This window comes from Natator depressus, chromosome 11 (genome assembly GCF_965152275.1).
Source record: "Natator depressus isolate rNatDep1 chromosome 11, rNatDep2.hap1, whole genome shotgun sequence".
Lineage (NCBI taxonomy): Eukaryota > Metazoa > Chordata > Testudines > Cheloniidae > Natator > Natator depressus.
This window is the reverse complement of record NC_134244.1, coordinates 26,508,572-26,527,717: the sequence shown is the minus strand read 5'-3', so window position 1 is coordinate 26,527,717 and position 19,146 is coordinate 26,508,572.

Here is a 19,146-nt window from a genome sequence, read left to right as displayed (position 1 = left end):
ATTTTAAAACAGATGTTGAGATTCAAAAAGTTAAAGATTTATAACTGTTAAAATAGAATTTGTCAGCATCACATGTCAAAATATCCAAAGTAAATATCCTTAAATCAAATGCTAAAAAGTTTTCAAGAAGCATTTTTCTTACAGTGCCTATCTGTAAACTTCAACCAATGGAAATATTTTTTCATTGTTTGTGTGTGTTTACAGTTCAATTGATGTTTACCAACATTTACTGATAAAAATCAATTACTTCCAAGCCTAAATATGATCAGTGGAATACAAGTTATCTTAAATATTTGTATGAGATTGTCAAAGATATTTTAGTTCTCTGGCTTACAAATCCTGCCACCCCCATTCATCTGAATAAATCTTATTTACATGAACATAAAAATGGCCATACTGGGTCAAACCAATGGTCCATCTACCTCAGTAGCCTGTCTTCTGACAGTGGTCAGTGCGAAATGCTTCAGAGAGAATGAACAAAACAGGGCAATTTCGAGTAATCCATCCCATCATCCAGTCTGAACGTCTAGCAGTTGGAGGTTTATAGACACCTTGAGCTTGGGGCTGAGGCCCTGACTATCTTGGCTAACAGTCATTGAATTTATCTGATTCTATACTTTTGGTCTTCACTTTAATAGAGCCATTGATGTAACCATGGAGTTTACTCACATGCATAGGAATTACTGAAACTTTTTAAGTTACTTGTTTGTTACTTGTCTGTACAGCGTTTAGCACAATGGGGCCCTGCTCCTTGACTGGATTCCTAGGTGTTTTGATAATATAAATGAATAAATCTAAGTTTCTAGTTTGCAAAAAAAATATTATGTAGTAAACAATACACAATATTGTTTCTTAGTAAGTGATGCTAATGTACATTTCTACTGACTGTTATCCTGGTTTTTTAAATTGAACTGAAACCCTTTTATCCATGTCATAATTTGTCCCAAAAATATTTATAGCTTCTTACATTTCAATGTATTCTAGTTGTTGAAAAATAAAAGGGTTTTGAAATAGCCCCGAACAATTCTTTCCCCTTTAGGGTACTGTATCCTGCCTTGCAGAGGAAATAGATTTAGTGATCAAATAGTTCCTTTCCATCACTAAGAGCTATGGGTGAAATCCTGGCCCCTTTGAATTTAGTAGTAAAACGCCTATTGACTTCCATGGGACCAGGATTTCACCCTATGACACTGTTAATTTGATTTCCATATTTCATTGAATGACCATTGCAAAACCATCTAGGCCACTGTACAGAACAAAGCAATAATTAAAATAATCCCATCTGAATAACTCAGATATAGCAGCCCTCCTTGCCACCAAGAACAAATGGGTAAAAAGAAAAATAACGTCTTAGTTAGAGTTAATGAAGACACCTGAGTGCTTGAATAGATTTTGAGTACAGCTAACGAAAGAACATCCAGTGGACATCTTCAGGGATGGAATTAGGGTGACCAGATGTTTCGATTTTATAGGGATAATCTCAATATTTGGGGCTTTTTTTTAATATGGGCTCCTATTACCCCCCACCCCATCCCAATTTTTCACACTTGCTATCTAGTCACCCTAGATGGAATTCCACTGAAATCATAAAAGCCACGAGCCACACAGAGGCTAGGAGAACTTTAGGCATGTTAAGAGGCGTACTGCGGTACAAATGTATGACTGAAAGAAATTTTATGGGGATCAATCTATACCCACATCACTCCTGTTGGTTTGTTTCTTTCTGGTAAACTCAGCAGGGGAGACTACAGTATATGTGGGTTTTTGTAATACAGTATAAAATTGTTCCAAATTTAATCTGGCAGTATTATATATTAAATTACAGTTGAAATAACTGTAAAATTGTAAAGCAGTAATTGTTATGTGCCAGCCACAATTTTGGGACTTAACAAATAAATAATAATACATTATAACAAAAAATGTATTATTGATTCAATAACTATTTAAGGCTGTTATATTGAATACTCCAGGCAAATGTTGTATATACTTTCTATCTCCCTCAGAGTTAAAGTTTTATAATGATCGTCAAGGTTCCTTCCCCACTCTGAACTCTAGGGTACAGATGTGGGGACCTGCATGAAAAACCCCCTAAGCTTATTTTTACCAGCTTAGGTTAAAACTTCCCCAAGGTACAAACTATTTTACCTTTTGTCCCTGGACTTTATTGCTGCCACCACCAAGCATCTAACAAATATAACCGGGAAAGAGCCCACTTGGAAACATCTTTCCCCTCAAAATCCACCCAAGCCCTACACCCCCTTTCCTGGGGAAGGCTTGATAAAAATCCTCACCAATTTGCATAGGTGAGCACAGACCCAAACCCTTGGATTTTAAGAACAAGGAAAAGCAATCAGGTTCTTAAAAGAAGAATTTTAATTGAAGAAATAGTAAAAGAATCACCTCTGTAAAATCAGGATGGTAAATACCTTACAGGGTAATCAGATTCAAAACATAGAGAATCCCTCGAGGGGGATTTCTAAGTTACAAAATGACACAAAAACAGGAATATACATCCCATTCAGCACAACTTATTTTATCAGCCATTTAAATAAACCAGAATCTAACGCATATCTAACTAGATTGCTTATTAACCCTTTACAGGAGTTCTGACCTGCATTCCTGCTCTGGTCCCGGCAAAAGCAACACAGACAAAGAGAACCCTTTGTTTTTTCCCCCCTCCAGCTTTGAAAGTATCTTGTCTCCTCGTTGGTCATTTTGGTCAAGTGCCAGCGAGGTTATCTTAGCTTCTTAACCCTTTACAGGTGAAAGGGTTTTTCCTCTGGCCAGGAGGGATTTAAAGGTGGTTAGCCTTCCCTTTATTTTTATGACAATGATAAAGGGAAATTACTAACCAATAATAATAGATAACTACAACAGATGGTGAAGTCAAATAAGGAAAGTAAAAGCACAGACAATATTTAATATTCCTTTTGTCTTAAAAAGTTCCTTGAATCACTAGTACATTTGCTTATTAATTAATTATCATCATCGTTATGTTTTAAAGCTCATGTAAGTGAAAGGTTAAGAACAGTGGCTATTTGTATGTGCATTAGAAAACTGAAATTTTGAAAAAGTCCCATTTAGATGTCACTAGAGAAGTGAAAAAAAGATTAGAAGATACTCCCATGAGAAGGAAAGGAAATAGTTAACCAAAAGTCCCAGGGGGCTAGATTCTGCCCTGGGGGTACAGGAGCAGTGATGGGTGGCTGTAAGGAACAAACAGCAGCTGAAGAACGGGTTGCTAATAATTCTAAAATATCACACAGTAAAAGAACCAAAGGTTTGAATCTGTTTTTATGATCCAAAAAATAGTTCCCCACTGTGCTCTATATAAAAACAGAAACTTCATCTGAAGTTCTTAAAATGGCTTCACAGACATTTTCTATTTGTCTCTGTGCAATACATGCTACCATTCAAAGTCCTTTCCAGCACTGCCCATTATTTCAATGCTCAACTTCAAAGCATTTTGTTCATCTCATTTGCTACCTACCTCATCCTTACTTCCTTCTTGCTCGTGAATATTCACTTTCTAGTTGTGAAAAGAACAGGAGTACTTGTGGTACCTTAGAGAATAACAAATTTATTAGAGCATAAGCTTTCGTGGGCTACAGCCCACTTCATCGGATGCATTGAATGGAACATATAGTAAGAAGATATAGATATAGATATACACACACACATACAGATAAGTTGGAAGTGACCATACAAACTGTGAGAGGCTAATTAGTTAAGATGAGCTATTATCAGCAGGAGAAAAAAACTTTTGTAGTGATAATCAAGATGGCCCATTTAGACAGTTGACAAGAAGGTGTGAGGATACTTAACTTAAGGAAATAGATTCAATATGTGTAATGACCCAGCCACTCCCAGTCTCTATTCAAACCCAAGTTAATGGTATCTAGTTTGCATATTAATTCAAGCTCAGCAGTTTCTCGTTGGAGCCTGTTTTTGAAGCTTTTCTGTTGCAAAATTGCCACCCTTAAATCTTTTACTGAGTGGCCAGAGAGGTTGAAGTGTTCTCCTACCGGTTTTTGAATGTTATGATTCCTGATGTCAGATTTGTGTCCATTTATTCTTTGCGTAGAGACTGTCCAGTTTGGCCAATGTACATGGCAGAGGGGTATTGCTGGCACATGATGCATATAATACAGTGGTAGATGTGCAGGTGAACTAGCCCCTGATGGCGTGGCTAATGTGATTAGGTCCTATAATGGTGTCACTTGAATAAATATGTGGACAGAGTTGGCATCGGGCTTTGTTGCAAGAATAGGTTCCTGGGTTAGTGTTTTTGTTGTGTGGTTGCTGGAGAGTATTTGCTTCAGGTTGGGGGGCTGTCTGTAAGCGAGGACTGGTCTGTCTCCCAAGATCTGTGAGAGTGAGGGATCATTTTTCAGGATAGGTTTTAAATCTTTGATGATGCACTGGAGAGGTTTTAGTTGGGGGCTGAAGGTGACAGCTAGTGGTATTCTGTTATTTTCTTTGTTGGACCTGTCCTGTAGTAGGTGACTTCTGGGTACTCTTCTGGCTCTGTCAATCTGTTTTTTCACTTCAGCAGGTGGGTATTATAGTTTTAAGAATGCTTGATAGAGATTTCTTTGGCTGGGTATGGTTTATATAGATTGTTAGTTGTGTATATCTCTTGGCTCTTACCACAGCTGCGTCTCATTCTCAGAATCCCCCAAGAACACCAGCTGTCAATGGGATTCTTTTCCTTTATGTCATGTTGAGGTTTGCTGTGTCTAGCACACATTGAAATGTTGAATAAAATGTAGTAAAAGCACATTTTAGTCCAAAGGCTAATCTTTTCACTGTACCCAGATCACAGATATAGTAGCTAGAGTATACAATACTTTTTTTTAAACAGTTCTCTATCTTCCAACATCCACTATAATTTGGTTGTCTAATTAAGTGAAACTATCTGCTCCTTCCAAGTTTTCTGCAAACGTTCATCAACTGTGAGTCAGTGGCATTTATGTTGCAGCCTGAGAGTCTGACCAGCTTTTTGGGGATCTGCAAAAGTGACTAGATTATTGCAAAACTAGGTTATACTCAAAGGTTACATTTGTAATTCTCCCCCACCCCCGATTAATTCATTGCCAGTCAGACAAAGGAGATAAACTCTACACAAAAGTGTCAATGTAGACCTTATAAAGTACACGCCCCTTACGATTAGATAGGTGCCAAAGCCTCAAAATTCAGATTTTGAAACACACTACCTTTTTGGGAGTATTTGGACCTCAGGTTTGGCAGAGTTGAGGATGGGCCTCAAAATTCTGATTGTACAGCTGAGTCATGATTTGGAGCAAAGAGTGGGGGGAGATATGAGGGTAGATTTAAGGTGTTTGAAGGTATCTTTGAATGTGTAATGACCATCATCTGGCTTGTCACCAGGGATGGAACCTCGGGACCTCCAGAGCTAAGAGAATAAACTTCTCTGACTTGAGTTAAAGGAAAGGGGGTGAAATCTTCACCCCATTGAAGTTAATAGCAAAACTACCGTTGACTTCAGGGGGGCCAGTCTTTCACCTTGAGGTCTTTAGCTGGAAGCTGTAGTAAACCCATCCTCTGAGGATCAGACACAGAGAAGTACATGTAATATACTTTAAATAGTAGATAATGCCTGATTCCATCCATATGTGCTAAATTAAGAAATCTTTTCTTACCAATCTTTTTAAAAAAATGTGAGTAAGTATAACAGGAGGGAATTTAAAAATATCAGTTGGAAAGGTTATTAAATTCTCCAATCAATCTTCCAGAGAAAAAAGGATTGAAACTGGCACAGGTCAAAATTTTAAGCAGGTTTAGTTGGGACTCCATCTTAAGATTTCAATGAAAAATTCCAGGTAAATTGTTTGGAGATGAATTCTAGGGTATGAAAGCGTTAGTCATACTTTATAGTCATAATATAAACATAGAATCTACTCCCACATTCCTTGCACACCCCAAACTCTCATTGACTTTAAATGGAGTTATTAACATAACTAGTAACATTTGGCAACAATTAATTAACACTTTCACAGATATTCTGGGCCAGAAAACTGAATGAGCACTCCAGATGGTATATCTCCATGATTTTGGCAAGATAGTGATTTTTTCCGGGAGCAATAGCACTTCCTTGTAAGGTGCTGAAGATCTACTGAGTGTCCAGAGATAAAACTCTGGTGTCTCCCAGATGGCAGAGATAACAGCTTACAACAGAACATGTTATTTAGTCAAAGAATGATACAGATTATTATTCTTAAAAACCATAGGTATAGCACAGTATCAGCTCACAGTGTTTTATGAACATAGTAAGACACATTGGGTCATACTCTTGTCTCTCACCAGGTTTACACATGTTAGTCCACTGATGTCATACCATACAGTTTTCAGATTTACACGTTGGTGAGAATTCAAAATCAGGCCCTTTCCCTGATCTAAATGCTTTGATTCTAAGACCCCAATCCTGCAAAGGGATCTCCAGCTAAGACCCTTATACTATTCAGCATCCCATCAGCTTCAATGGGTCTTGACACAGGGGTAAGGATACACTCTTGTGGATCTCTTTTCACAGTGATGGCCTAAGATAGATAAATATGCACAAGGCAAGATACAGAACACCACCTCCGGGAAGATACAGTGAGGAGAAATTACTGGTGAGGATTCTGGGAAGAGGGGGTTTTAAGGCAAGGTTTGAAAGAGAACAGATATGGTGCTGCAGGAGAGACCATTCCAAGGATAAGGGGTAGAGTGACAGTTGGAACAAAGTAAGGAGTGTGAAAAAAAGATGGAGGGAGCTGTATGGTAAGATGATTGGGAGGGCCCCAGAGCTCAAATGGGCTGCTGTTCCTCTGGCATGTTTTCCCTCTGGATATTGGAAAGAGAGGAAATTGGCAGTACTTGTGAGGGATCTGCTGTACTTTCAGCCTGTTTTTTTATTATTACTAGTTTTACATTTATTACATTTGCTCTGTGTTATGTAAAATATTTTCTTGATGTGATAGTTCCAAAAGCATCTTGTAAGAAACAATAGTGGAAATTCAAAGCAATCCAAAAATGAACAAGGATGACCACATAAACCCCTTATTATTTATTATATGTTATTGGAAAATAGTGTTCTTGGCACTGCCTGAGACAAAAAAATAAAAGTCTCTGCCCTGAGAAGCATACTGGGAGACCAAGGAAAATGTATCTGAACTAAATTACAGAAAGAAAAAAAAAATCACAAAAAGCAAATAAGTCAGTCTGAGAGACTAATTTTTCCCTTGCTTTGAGCTGTGCTATGTTAGAGATAAGGGGTAACATTTTCAAACGCACTCTAAGTCTTTACAGCCAATTTTACAAAAGTATTTAGGCACCTAAAAATACAGCTAGGAGACTTGTGGGATTTTCAAAAGTGCCAAAGCAGGTTAGGCACCAATCGACAGAGTTGTAAAGGGCTTTAGGTGCCTAAAGAGGTAGATAGGAACCTAAATCCACCATGTAGGTGCCACTGACATTTTGAAAGCCACAGCTCAGGTGCCATCTAATTCCCCATACTGCCTAACTCCCTATGATCCCTACATTGCCACCAGCCGGCATTTTCAAAGCAGGCTAAGTGCTGCTGCCACTCCACAGCTATCAAGAGGCTCTAGCCCTAGCTGAAGCCGAGGCCTTGGGTGTGGGATTTTTGAACTAGGGGGGAAAGCTGGGCAAAACTCAAATTTCTGTTGCAAGGGAAATCCCAAAATTTTGAAAAAGTTTTCTTTCTAATTCAGAACAAAATGTAGAAATGTTGACATTTCCTGTGGAAAAGGAAATTCCAAAAAAAATCATTTTTGAAAAAGTAAACTGTTTAGGAGAGTAAGCCCTGGTCCACACTACCGAATTACCCGGAGTGATGTAGTTATACTGACCTACCCCCCATCTTCCCCCCGTGGTGTAGACAAGGCTATGTCAACAGGAGAGCTTCTCCTGCTGACACAGTTATCGCCTCTCACAGAGGTGGTTTCACTACGCCAACGTGAGAGCTCTCTCCCGTCAGCACAGAGCATCTTCATTAAAACACTACAGCTTTAGTGCAGTTGTGCCGAGGCAGCGTTTTAAGGGTGGGCCTGCCCTAAGTCACTTAGGGAACTTCTGAACATTTGAAAATTGAAATTAGGGCTTGTGGGTAAGTGTGTTAAGTGCATGTACGTATAAATACACCATCTGCAGTGGAGGCTATTTTGGCAGTGCTGAAGTTCCAGTCTAGACATCATCTTATTTAAAAGATTTTAAAATTGTCACTTGGTTTTTCTTTTGATGAATAGAAAATGGGGAAGTTTTTGAGCCAAAGCCTTTTCAACTTAAATTTAACAAGGACCAATATGGACAATAGCGGTGGGGGGAGAACGGGACCACTTCTCTCTTTTCCATTAAAAACACACTTTTTTTCCCCTTTCTCAGCCCTGTTCTCTCAAAAAAGTGCTCACTCAGAGCCTGGTAAAGCAGGGAACAGTCAGAGAGGTCCTCAGTATCCAGCTCTCACCCTCACCTCTGATTTCAGCTGCCAGCTTCTTTTACAACCTTCTCCGTCCGTGGGTCTGTATTGGGCTCCTCTTGGTGGATTCTAAGAGGCTCATAATATAAATATTACTAATAAAAAAAATCTAGTAATGGTGTGAACTTACAGCAATCATATAATGAGCATTTCAAAAGCATTTATTAGTTACACCTCACAACACACACTGTTATAGAGGTAAGTATTATCTCAGTATTACAGAGAGGGTAAACTGAGGCACACAGACATTAAGTGGCATAGCCAAGGTCACATAATAGAGCCAGGACTAGAACACAGTGCTTTAACCACTAGACTACATACATTCACAGCTATGATTCCACTTTCCTTTGTTGAGGTTAGTCATCCCACATCTATTTAAGATATTTGCATATGGCATGTTTTAATAATATGTTGCTTGTTTTACAGGGTGGAACTTTCTGTACTGACAGGAGTTGATTTAATGTGTACTCTACACGCACTGAGAGGCAGTATGTAAGCAAACTACTTAAAAGCATTTTACTCATCAGACAGATTTTGCCACTAGACACCTCCATTTCAATAAGAACATGCTGCAGGCATATATCAGCCTTACAAGAAGAAAAAAAAAAACAGGCCAGAGAACCTTTCTTAAGGATGAAGTATGCTTCACAGAAAGTTCATTTCTGGATCAATGACAGCCATAAAAGCATTCTGACCATGAAGTAAAGTATTTAAAAGAAGATTTAGTGGGATAAAAAGAGGGTTTTTCGACATTTTTTTCCACACACTGGTTCCTTCCATAGAGCAGAGGGAAAAGTGACAGCCATGAAAGAAACCCTGATTGCCTATTATTAACTGCTAGTAGCACCATTAGTTTGTTTACTAGAGTGAAAACTAATAAGACTACTAATGAGAGGTCCAGTTGGAGGCATTGTGGCATTTCATTACAGTCTGGTGGAAAACTGGAAATGCACCTGATAGTTCTTTACTCTTGTAGCTCTTTCTCTAGAGTCTGTGTGCAAATGCAAACACACAGAGCTGTATTCACTTGTAATGATCAGAGAGTTCCTAATGGGGTTGTTTGGGGTTTTTTGACAGCTTTAAGCCTGGTGATAGAAGCCTTCCTCCCATATTTGCTCTTTAAGTCTAGTGTTGTGGTGTTACAACATTAAAATTAGTTTGCAGACAAAGTAATAATAATAATATGTTGCACTTCTGTTGTGCCTTTGATCAGAGACTGTCAAAGCACTTTACAAACTGTAACTAATTAAGCCTCCCAACACCCCTGAGTGGTGGGTACAGGATATAGAGGGATCATTTCACCTACCACACACATGCAGCTACCTATGGGACACTTCAGCTGTTTGACAGTGTTCAGAAACACTTCACAACCGCTGAAACTGCAGTGGGGTAGATTTAGAAAGCAAAATGTCATTGGTTGGAATTGAGCGAGGACATCAGCGTTAATACAACTGTCGCATGGTAAGGGTCCCGGGAACAGCAACACTCTGATTGTACAGGGGGAGGGGCACAACTACCAATACAAATTGAAAATTCTCGAGCGAAAATTTTGAAACTATTTTTTTCTGCAAATTAGGTGGCCTAAACAAAATGCAAGGTGGTGAGATATGCAAAGTTTCTATGGTTTGAGATGCCTTGCATAACACACTATGGGCTTTGCCCTTTGTGAATAACAAGGCCATTCCTTTCACATGGAGCTAAAACTTCTATACCAGTCCAGGCTCGCGCTCTCTCTCGCTCGCTCTCTCTCTCACACGCACACACACACACGTGTGGTCTCCAGTGGCTCTGCTATTCTGATTGTTGTTGCAGGCCCCAAGTAAACAGAAGTAGGGATCTAAATATGAAGAATAAAAAATGATTTATGCCAGTATTAAAACAAACATAGAAGCCACACATGGTTTCCTTCCTCCACCTTAAAAAATGCACTGGGCATTGTTGCTGAGCATTCCATTGATTACCACCAGTTAGATAAATATTCCCTGCAACTGGAAAACATCCAGGTTGTGTCATGTCATATGACTTAATCCGGCATTTGCACAAGGTAGCCTCATCCCTTAAAATATGCTTTTTCCCCCCCTGAGCAACAGACAGAAACAAGTAATTGCCACTGATAGCAAGTCTTGGACCATCACAATGTCTTTGGATAAAGTTAGGTAATTGGTATCCATTATTTTGCCTGTCTCTAATCTTTACACCAAAGTAATTGGGGTGAATGATGCCCATACCTTGTTCTGATGCCTGCTGTGTTTATAGATGACACTTTGGTCTCTTAAATGTAAGAGATTTTTGAGGAAATTCTCTGGCAATTTGTTATAAATATATATATTATAATGATTCTTCAAGTAGTCAGAGATGGGTGCTTAATTCAGTACTGTGGAAATGCACATACAAAGAAAAGTCTGCAACACAATCTTGAGTCTAATGCCAACCTTTCCTTCCCCTCCCTCCGCCCCCACAGAAGTAGTAATCTGAAATTGACATGGCTTTCAAGTAACAGCCTCCCTTCCTTGGAGAGGGGTATCAGGCAATGCAGATGAGCTAGACAAGGGATGCAGCCTGCAATCCCACAGAGCTCTAGGTCCTCAGGGAAATCAGGCTCCAGTCTCAGAGTCATGGGTTCCCTTTCTCTGGACAAAGCCATGTTGCCATTGGCTCTATCCCTTTTCCCTTCTGCCCCTGCCAAATCTGTGTGCTCCCCTCGTCTCTAAAGAGCAACACTAAACTAGAACAGGGATTTGTTTGGAAAGCTGTCACTGGTTGAGGAGTGTGTGTTGTGTAAATGCCTCTTCCTCCTGCCTATCCCAAACACAATTCCTTCCAAATCCCACAGAGCCCCAGCCATGCCGTTTGAGCACAAAGAGGCTTTGTAGGCTCCTGGGAAGGGGGCAAACAGATCACAAACAGCCCTCCTCTCCAACACATACATACAACCACCACTAATTCTGAGATACTTTCACCCCTTTTTACTACCATTTGTTCTGCTCTGTGCTCCAGAGTGAAGGAAACCATAGGGCTCTTGTTTGATTTGTAGCTAGACATGAAGTATTATTAAGGGCCAGATCCAATGTCCATTGAAATCAATGTAATTACTCCCACTGACTTCTGTGGATGTTGGTTCGGGTCCTAAAACAGGTGTAAACTTTCCTATTCATCAGAGCTTACATACCCTTTGGTCACCTTTGGTGCATGGGATTTAATTATAAAGAAAATCCCTGCTCTTCTTTTGTCTCTCTCCTGCTTTTGGGTCATACTTTTATTATACTTCCATTTAGAATACCAAAAACTCTGTCAAAAAGTTAGTTACCTTTGTTTTTAACAGTAAGTTTCTTTTTCACGTTCTCTTTTCTATACTACATTATCATGTGAGAGAAAAAAATCTGAAGACCTGGAACGGTGGCGTGACAAAAATGCATCTGTAGTGGAACTACAGTCATTGTTCATGCTAGTGAACATTACAGTTTTGCTGGGCTCTGATGTGATGTTGCCATATATTTAGTGTAGGGGATGAAAGGCTTTGAATTTAATAAAATAAGAGGAAAAACAAAGAACAAAACACTTCAAAACACTTTTCACCATCTTTAAAGTTTAGATATTAAACACTCCAAAATAACATCTCTGGTTTTCCTAGCTTCTTAAACATTATTTGCTGATTGTGCAGGTTTTCTTTGAAATCCCATAGAGGATCATTATTTCCTCTGGAAAAACTGTACTTTGTTCTTCCTACAATATCTCCTCCCAGTGATTGTAGCTTACCAAAAGAAGCTGCTTTGGGAACATGCCAAAAAGAATGAGACAATGTCGTATACTCTAAGCAGAGACCATTATGAGCTATGGGAGAAAATCCTTTTGTAATTCTAAAATCTGCATTTGGTGCAAGTTAATGAGAAACTTTGGAAAGGCTCAGGAGGTCTCATTACGAGATGTCACTCCAAGATTGCATCATTGTTTTCTTCATTTCTTCTTTAAATGGATCTTAAACTAGCTAAAGAGAACTTTTACTCCATCAGAGAGAATGGGGTAGACTTCAGGGATTCATATTTTAAAGCTGAATAGTCCAGATTTAAGCCAGTTATTATGCTAATATAGTAGGTTGGAACAGAATAGGCCTACCAGTCCATATCGAAGAGATACAGTAGGCATACAATTATATAAACAAATCTGCATCTTTCTTTCACAGTGCTGGAATCTTTTTGTGGCATGAGTGGTCTGGGGATAGAGCTGGTGAGATTTTGAATACTATTTGTTAGGCATTTAGTCCCTTTTTTTCTACTTGTGAATCATCTGCTAACCTCTCCTAATTTCTGAAAATATAGTCATTACTTCAAACTATTCACTACATACTTTAAAATAACAATTTTCAGTCTGTGGGTTATTTGCAAAATGTTCATAGTGATTATTTGCTATTCATAGTGCATGACTGGTCAACTATGTCACATGGTATTGCTGTTTCTAATCCCCAGCTGGATGACTAGAAATATTTAAATAGCAGAACAATAAATTACAATTAGCTCTGGGAGAATATTCTTGTTCAGGCATATTCTCCTGTGAATCAGGGTACTCCTATGAAGAACAGCCATTCCCAAACAATCATACAAACAAAATCCCATTCACATGAATGTTCATGAACATAGAACAGCAAGTGGACAAGAATGAACAAGAGTCAGGAGTGAATAGTGAAAGACAAAACTTGTGGTTATTGTTGAAATCTGCCATATTCACTTTTCTATGTGTAAGTATCCATTTGCAAATACACATGACTTCATGTGTTTACCCATGTGCTTGGGTCAGTGTGGTCCTTCCATTGACTTCAGTGAGCACTGGATTGTGCCCTAATAATCCATCCCTTCTTAGGAGCATCGCGCCATTTCATATTCAGAATAATTCTCCATAATAAAATATTAATGTATTACTATTCATCATTATTATTATTTATTGGGTGCTGACATTTTGCTCAGGCAGCTAAACAGGATATGTCCTATTACCTAGAACCTCTGAGCAGCTGGTTTAGTGGTCCTACATTTTGGCCCACAGACACAGGGCATCTCAGAAGATAAGCTGTTCTGATAAAATATTTGCCATTTTGAGCATCTTGTGTCCTTTTGAGGTTTTGGCTATATCTGAACCAGAACAGGAAAATAGGTCCATACCAGTTCTGGTGCCAACTGAGCACTACAGCTAGAAAGCTAGGTTTAGATTTAGGAATTCAGTTATGAACCTACCTGAAAAATTCAAAGCAATGAGACTTAACCAGCCCTTTTCTGAAAAGTAAAAATGCATAATATTTTAATCAGTTTGCCAATCAACAGTTTGCATTAAAGATATTGAATTGTTATCAGAACAGTGATTTCATATAGATTGAATAAAGTAATATCAAGCCACTGAAATCAATCACAAGTTTTAGCTTTCAAGATGCATAAGAGTATGTGAAGGAAACATATGGAAGCAATCCTTTTCCTCTGATAATCTCAAGTGAGAGTTTAATTGCAACAGGAAAATGTCTGCAATGAGTCTTTGCTTCAGTTCAACAGAAACAAAACTTTACACAGCATAATGAACATATACTCTTCTAAACTCCATACCCCTTTTAAGTACATAAAATAGAAAGCCACACAGGAAACATGAGCAAGTATCATCCTGCTTTTAATAATAAAATAGCACAAGTAGTCAGAGAAGCTCCACTGATTTAATAGGAATCAATTTCCTAGTTATAAATATCATAACAGCGGGAATATAATTTGACTTGAGAGGTTATAAAATATATACTGTATATTCATTATTCAGTAACTAATCCAATTGCCTGGTAAATATGTAATGATCCAGGATTTTTTAAATAATTTATATAGTGTACCTGACAAAACAGCATACCCTAAGACTCATTCTCGGGTTTATAAGCAGTACTTCAAAATGTGTGTAACGCACCTAAATGACAGAAAAAGATCTTTGGTGCTATTGACATAGATTCATAGATATTTAGGTCAGAAGGGACCATTATGATCATCTAGTCTGACCTCCTGCACAACGCAGGCCACAGAATTTCACCCACCACTCCTGCAAAAAACCTCACACCTATATCTGTGCTATTGAAGTCCTCAAATCATAGTTTAAAGACTTCAAGGAGCAGAGAATCCTCCAGCAAGTGACCCGTGCCCCATGCTACAGAGGAAGGTGAAAAACCTCCAGGGCCTCTTCCAGTCTGCCCTGGAGGAAAATTCCTTCCCGACCCCAAATATGGCGATCAGATAAACCCTGAGCATATGGGCAAGATTCACCAGCCAGATACTACAGAAACATGTCAATAATTAAATAAGCAATAATACAAATGTTTGTTTTATTTTTAGAACACATAGGACATGATCCTGTAGTCCTTTCACAAACAAAACCCTCTCTTCAATGGGCATTTTGGTTCTGCTAAGACTGCTGGATCAAACATTATGGCCCTGATCTTGGGGTACCTCCAAGCTGTTCTCAGTGCAGCCTAGTGTGGCAAAAGTGGCTTTACACCCTGCACTGTGGGGCCAACTGCAGACTGGTCCAGTTCTCTGTGCAAGTCAGAGGGGCTTGATCCCCAGCTGTCTGTGTCCCATGAGGGCATTCTGGCAACTGGAGAGTGCAAATGTGTGAAACATACTGGCCGTGTCACTTTCTTTCCAGCATGACCTCAGAGCTACTGTTTACCACCTGGGCGAATCCTCAGCCAGTGGCACAAAGTAGCTGTAGGGGAATCTCATCCATTACACATAGCTGTGCAAAATGTTGGTGATTCATTTGCTAATTATTTTATGTGGAATGCTGTCCACTCCTTGAACGAATGGCATTATTAAAAGTGCTAGGTATTAATATCCTTCTGGTTGTCAGTGCTTCAGGAAGAAATTACAGGTAACCTTCTAATAATCTCTGGTATAAATCTCATCTCACCTCAGAAATGTTTGAAAAGATTTATTACTTCAGTGCAAGAGAAACCAGCACTAGAGCTCATTTCATATTCTTTTCCAGACTCTGTGAAACCTTTAGGTAATTTACCACCACCAGAAATGGCCCTGCTCTCAGTATAATATATTGACAGCTGGCTGTGTTAGATTTTATTTTCAGCATCTTTCTATTCTGAAACTTGAAATTGCTGTTTACTCCCACGCACAATATAATGAAATACAAACTCCATATTTAAGAAACATGAATGCTAAATTCAGAATTAGCTCATGACATTGGGAAAGGCTGGCACATTAAACTAGAACATAGATTAACAAGGATGGGCTCTACTCATCCACATTCCGTGCACTATTCATATACACCGTGGGTCGGCAACCTATGGCACACGTGCCAAAGACGGCACGTGAGCCGATTTTTAATGGCACGCTGCTGCCTGCTGGGTCCCAGCTGCTGGCCCCGCTCAGCCCGCTGCCGAACCCAGGCCGGGACCTGGGCAGGCAGCAGCGTGCCATTAAAAATCCTGCCCGCCCCGGCCCGCTCTTCTCCGCTCCCCCAACCCCCCCAGGCAGGGTGAAGAAGCTTGGTCCTGCTGGCTCCTGCTGCAGGGCAGGCAAGGTCCCCTCTCCCCTGCCTCTTCCCCCAGAGCACTGGGTTCCTGCCCCTCCTCCTCTTCCTCCCTGCCTCCCATCAGCTGATGGCCCTTGAGAGGAGGGGGAGAAGCAGACCCGCAGCTCGCTGCTCCTGCTCTGGGGAGGAGATGGAGAAGAGGTGGGGGCAGGGCCTTGGGGAAGGGGGGTGGAATCAGGGCATACCCTCTCCAGCCCCCTGCTGTGAGCTGCTCTGGGCAGCGGGCTGGGACCACTCCCACGACCCTAGCCCACACCCCCAGCCCTCTGCCCTGACCCCTACACCCCCCTACGACCCCAGCCTTTTGCCCTGACCCCTGCACCCAGCTCACACACACCCAGCCCTCTGCCTTGGCCCCTGCATCCTCCCACGACTCCAGCCCTGACTCCAGTTCCCCACACACATACCCAGCCCCCCACACACACCATGCCCTGACTCCTGCACCCCCCTCACATGCCCTCAGCCCCCTGTCCTGACTCCTGCACCCCCCACACATACCCAGCCCCTTCACACCATATGTCCTGACTCTTGCACCCCCCACATTCCCATTCCCACCCCCACCCTTAGCACCAAACGGGAGCTCCTGCACCTCTCACACCAAATGGGAGCTGCCCAGGTAAGCACTCCACACCCAAACCCCAACCCTGAGCCCCCTCCCTCATTCTAGCTCCTGGCCAGACCTTACACTCCAAGCCCCAGCCTGCTCCTTCACCCCCAGCCCTGTGCTCAGTGCATTCCCACCCTCAGCTCAGTGCAGAGAGAGAGGAAGAGAATGGGCTAGAACCAGGGAGAAGGTAGGTACCCACTCTATGTGGGCAGGGCCGGGATCCCAGACCGGTAGCGGGCTGAGCAGGGCTGGTAGCCAGGACCTTGGCTGGCAGGAGCCGGCAGACAGAACCCCAGGCCAGCAGCAGGCTGAGTGGCAGCGGACTAAGCCGCTCAGCCCACTGCTGGTCTGAGGTCCCAGCCACCAGTGCCACTCAGCCCGCTGTCGGTCTGGGCTTCTGGCTACCAGCCCCTTGCCAGCCAGAGTCCCGGCCACAGGCCCCGCTCAGCCGGCTGCTGGCCTAGGTGAATGGAACCCCAGGCTGGCAGCGGGCTGAGCGGGCCGGTGGCGTAAGATCAGCATTTTAATTTAATTTTAAATGAAGCTTCTTAAACATTTTGAAAACCTTGTTTACTTTACATACGACAATAGTTTAGTTATATAATATATAGACTTATAGAGAGAGACCTTCTAAAAAATGTTAAAATGTATTACTGGCACGCGAAGCCTTAAATTGAAGTGAATAAATGAAGACTCGGCACACCACTTCTGAAAGGTTGCCGACCCCTGATATACACAATGCCACAAAGGTCTTTGTCCCTGTTTCTATGCTCACGCTAGAGAAAATGGATCAAAGTCAATGGCACTGCTCACATGTTTAAATTTACACACGTGCTTAAGTACTTTTCTGGATTGGGAGCCAGATCCCTTCTCTGGCAGCTGTAGCAGACTCATTAATAGGTTATGTGGACCAGCAACTAGAGGGAGATACAAACTCTCATTGAGGAAATGTGGGTTACAGAAAGAATGCAGGATTGAGGCCAGAAGTTGTGTACTCACCCTGAAAGGTCAGAAGGCTGGAATATCAGCAACCACAACAGAGATGACAACAACCACATCCTAGAGAACAACAATGAGCACACCTTCTTTTTCATGCTGACACTTCCTAATGAAAAATTTAAATATAAAACAAAAGCCACAATTGCGAACAGAAGATACACAAGTACTGTGCTAAATACATGACTTTAAACAATATAGTAATGAAAGAAACAAAATATACTGTACTAGCAACACCAGGCTAGTGAGGTCCACTGGAGGGGTTCATCAAGAAGGATCATGGTATAGTTGCTTTCAGATACAATGAGATATAAGGCAACTTGTCTACTATATTCTTGTTTCTAATAAAATAAGAGTTAAATAGACTACAAAAAAATTACAGAACTATACCTTGAAAGGCAAAGGATCAGATCCTCAGCTGGTGCAAACTGGCATAGTTCCACTGAGTCTGACAGTCTGCGCAAAAATTTATAACTTACAAATATAGAATGAGGCAGAGTTTTCTAATGGTCAAAGCAGATCCTGAGAGTCAAGACTCTGGTCTCTATTCTTGACTGCGATTGACTTGCTATTAAACATGAGCCCAAGCCTCAAAGATTTGATCAGGATTCTCAAGCTCCCTAAGCTTGGGATGGTTGGATCTAGGTTTTTGGCTTAGGCCCACCTCTATTCACTATGTGACCTTGCAAAAATAATTTGAATGCCTAAGCTCACGAATCTGTACAAAGGGTATAATTGGGGTTTTGTGAGACTTAGTGTGTGTAAAGAGCTTTGAAATCCTCAGGTGAAAGGTGCTGTATAGCAACTGTAAAGCATCATTGTTGAAATGTTGCTGTTTTACAGTGGATTTGCTCACTCTCCAGTACATCCTGAATTCCATAGACTGCTGCATTTGCAAAAACTGCACCACAGTTTCAAACGGTGCTAGCATGTGTTAAAGAAAACAAACATGTTTTCCACGTTAGAGATACTGATCTATAAAACAAACAACTGTAATAAGCAGCCTTGCTTCTGTCGGCAGTATTGTGGGAACGTTACTCTCTAATCCCCCTTATTATCCAAAATCCTGTAAGGCTTTTATATATCAAAACACTGTAACAAAATAAAATGATGTAGCATTAATCTCATGGAGGTTTGTTTTTTCAGGGTCCAGGGGTGTTTTGTGCTGGTGTTTCTTCTTCCCAAAGTCACCTTGTCATTCTGGGAGCGATGAAGTTCCCAAACCAACATTTTCCAACTCTCTTCTTCCCTAGTTTTTTCCCCGTTATGGCACTCCCCCTCCACAGCCAGGCTTATTGACTGTGTTTACCAGCCAGCAGAGGGCATGCATATAGGGCTTAAAATCCATTTCTAGGCCCAGAGTGGAGCAATCACCTCTTTTTTTCCTCCAAAGCCAAGTACTGCTACCAAGCTGGCTGGCACATTAAAAGGGAAAGTAGGGCTTGTTGTGATAAAGCCTGGAGCTTAGGGAATTATCGGGGAGAAA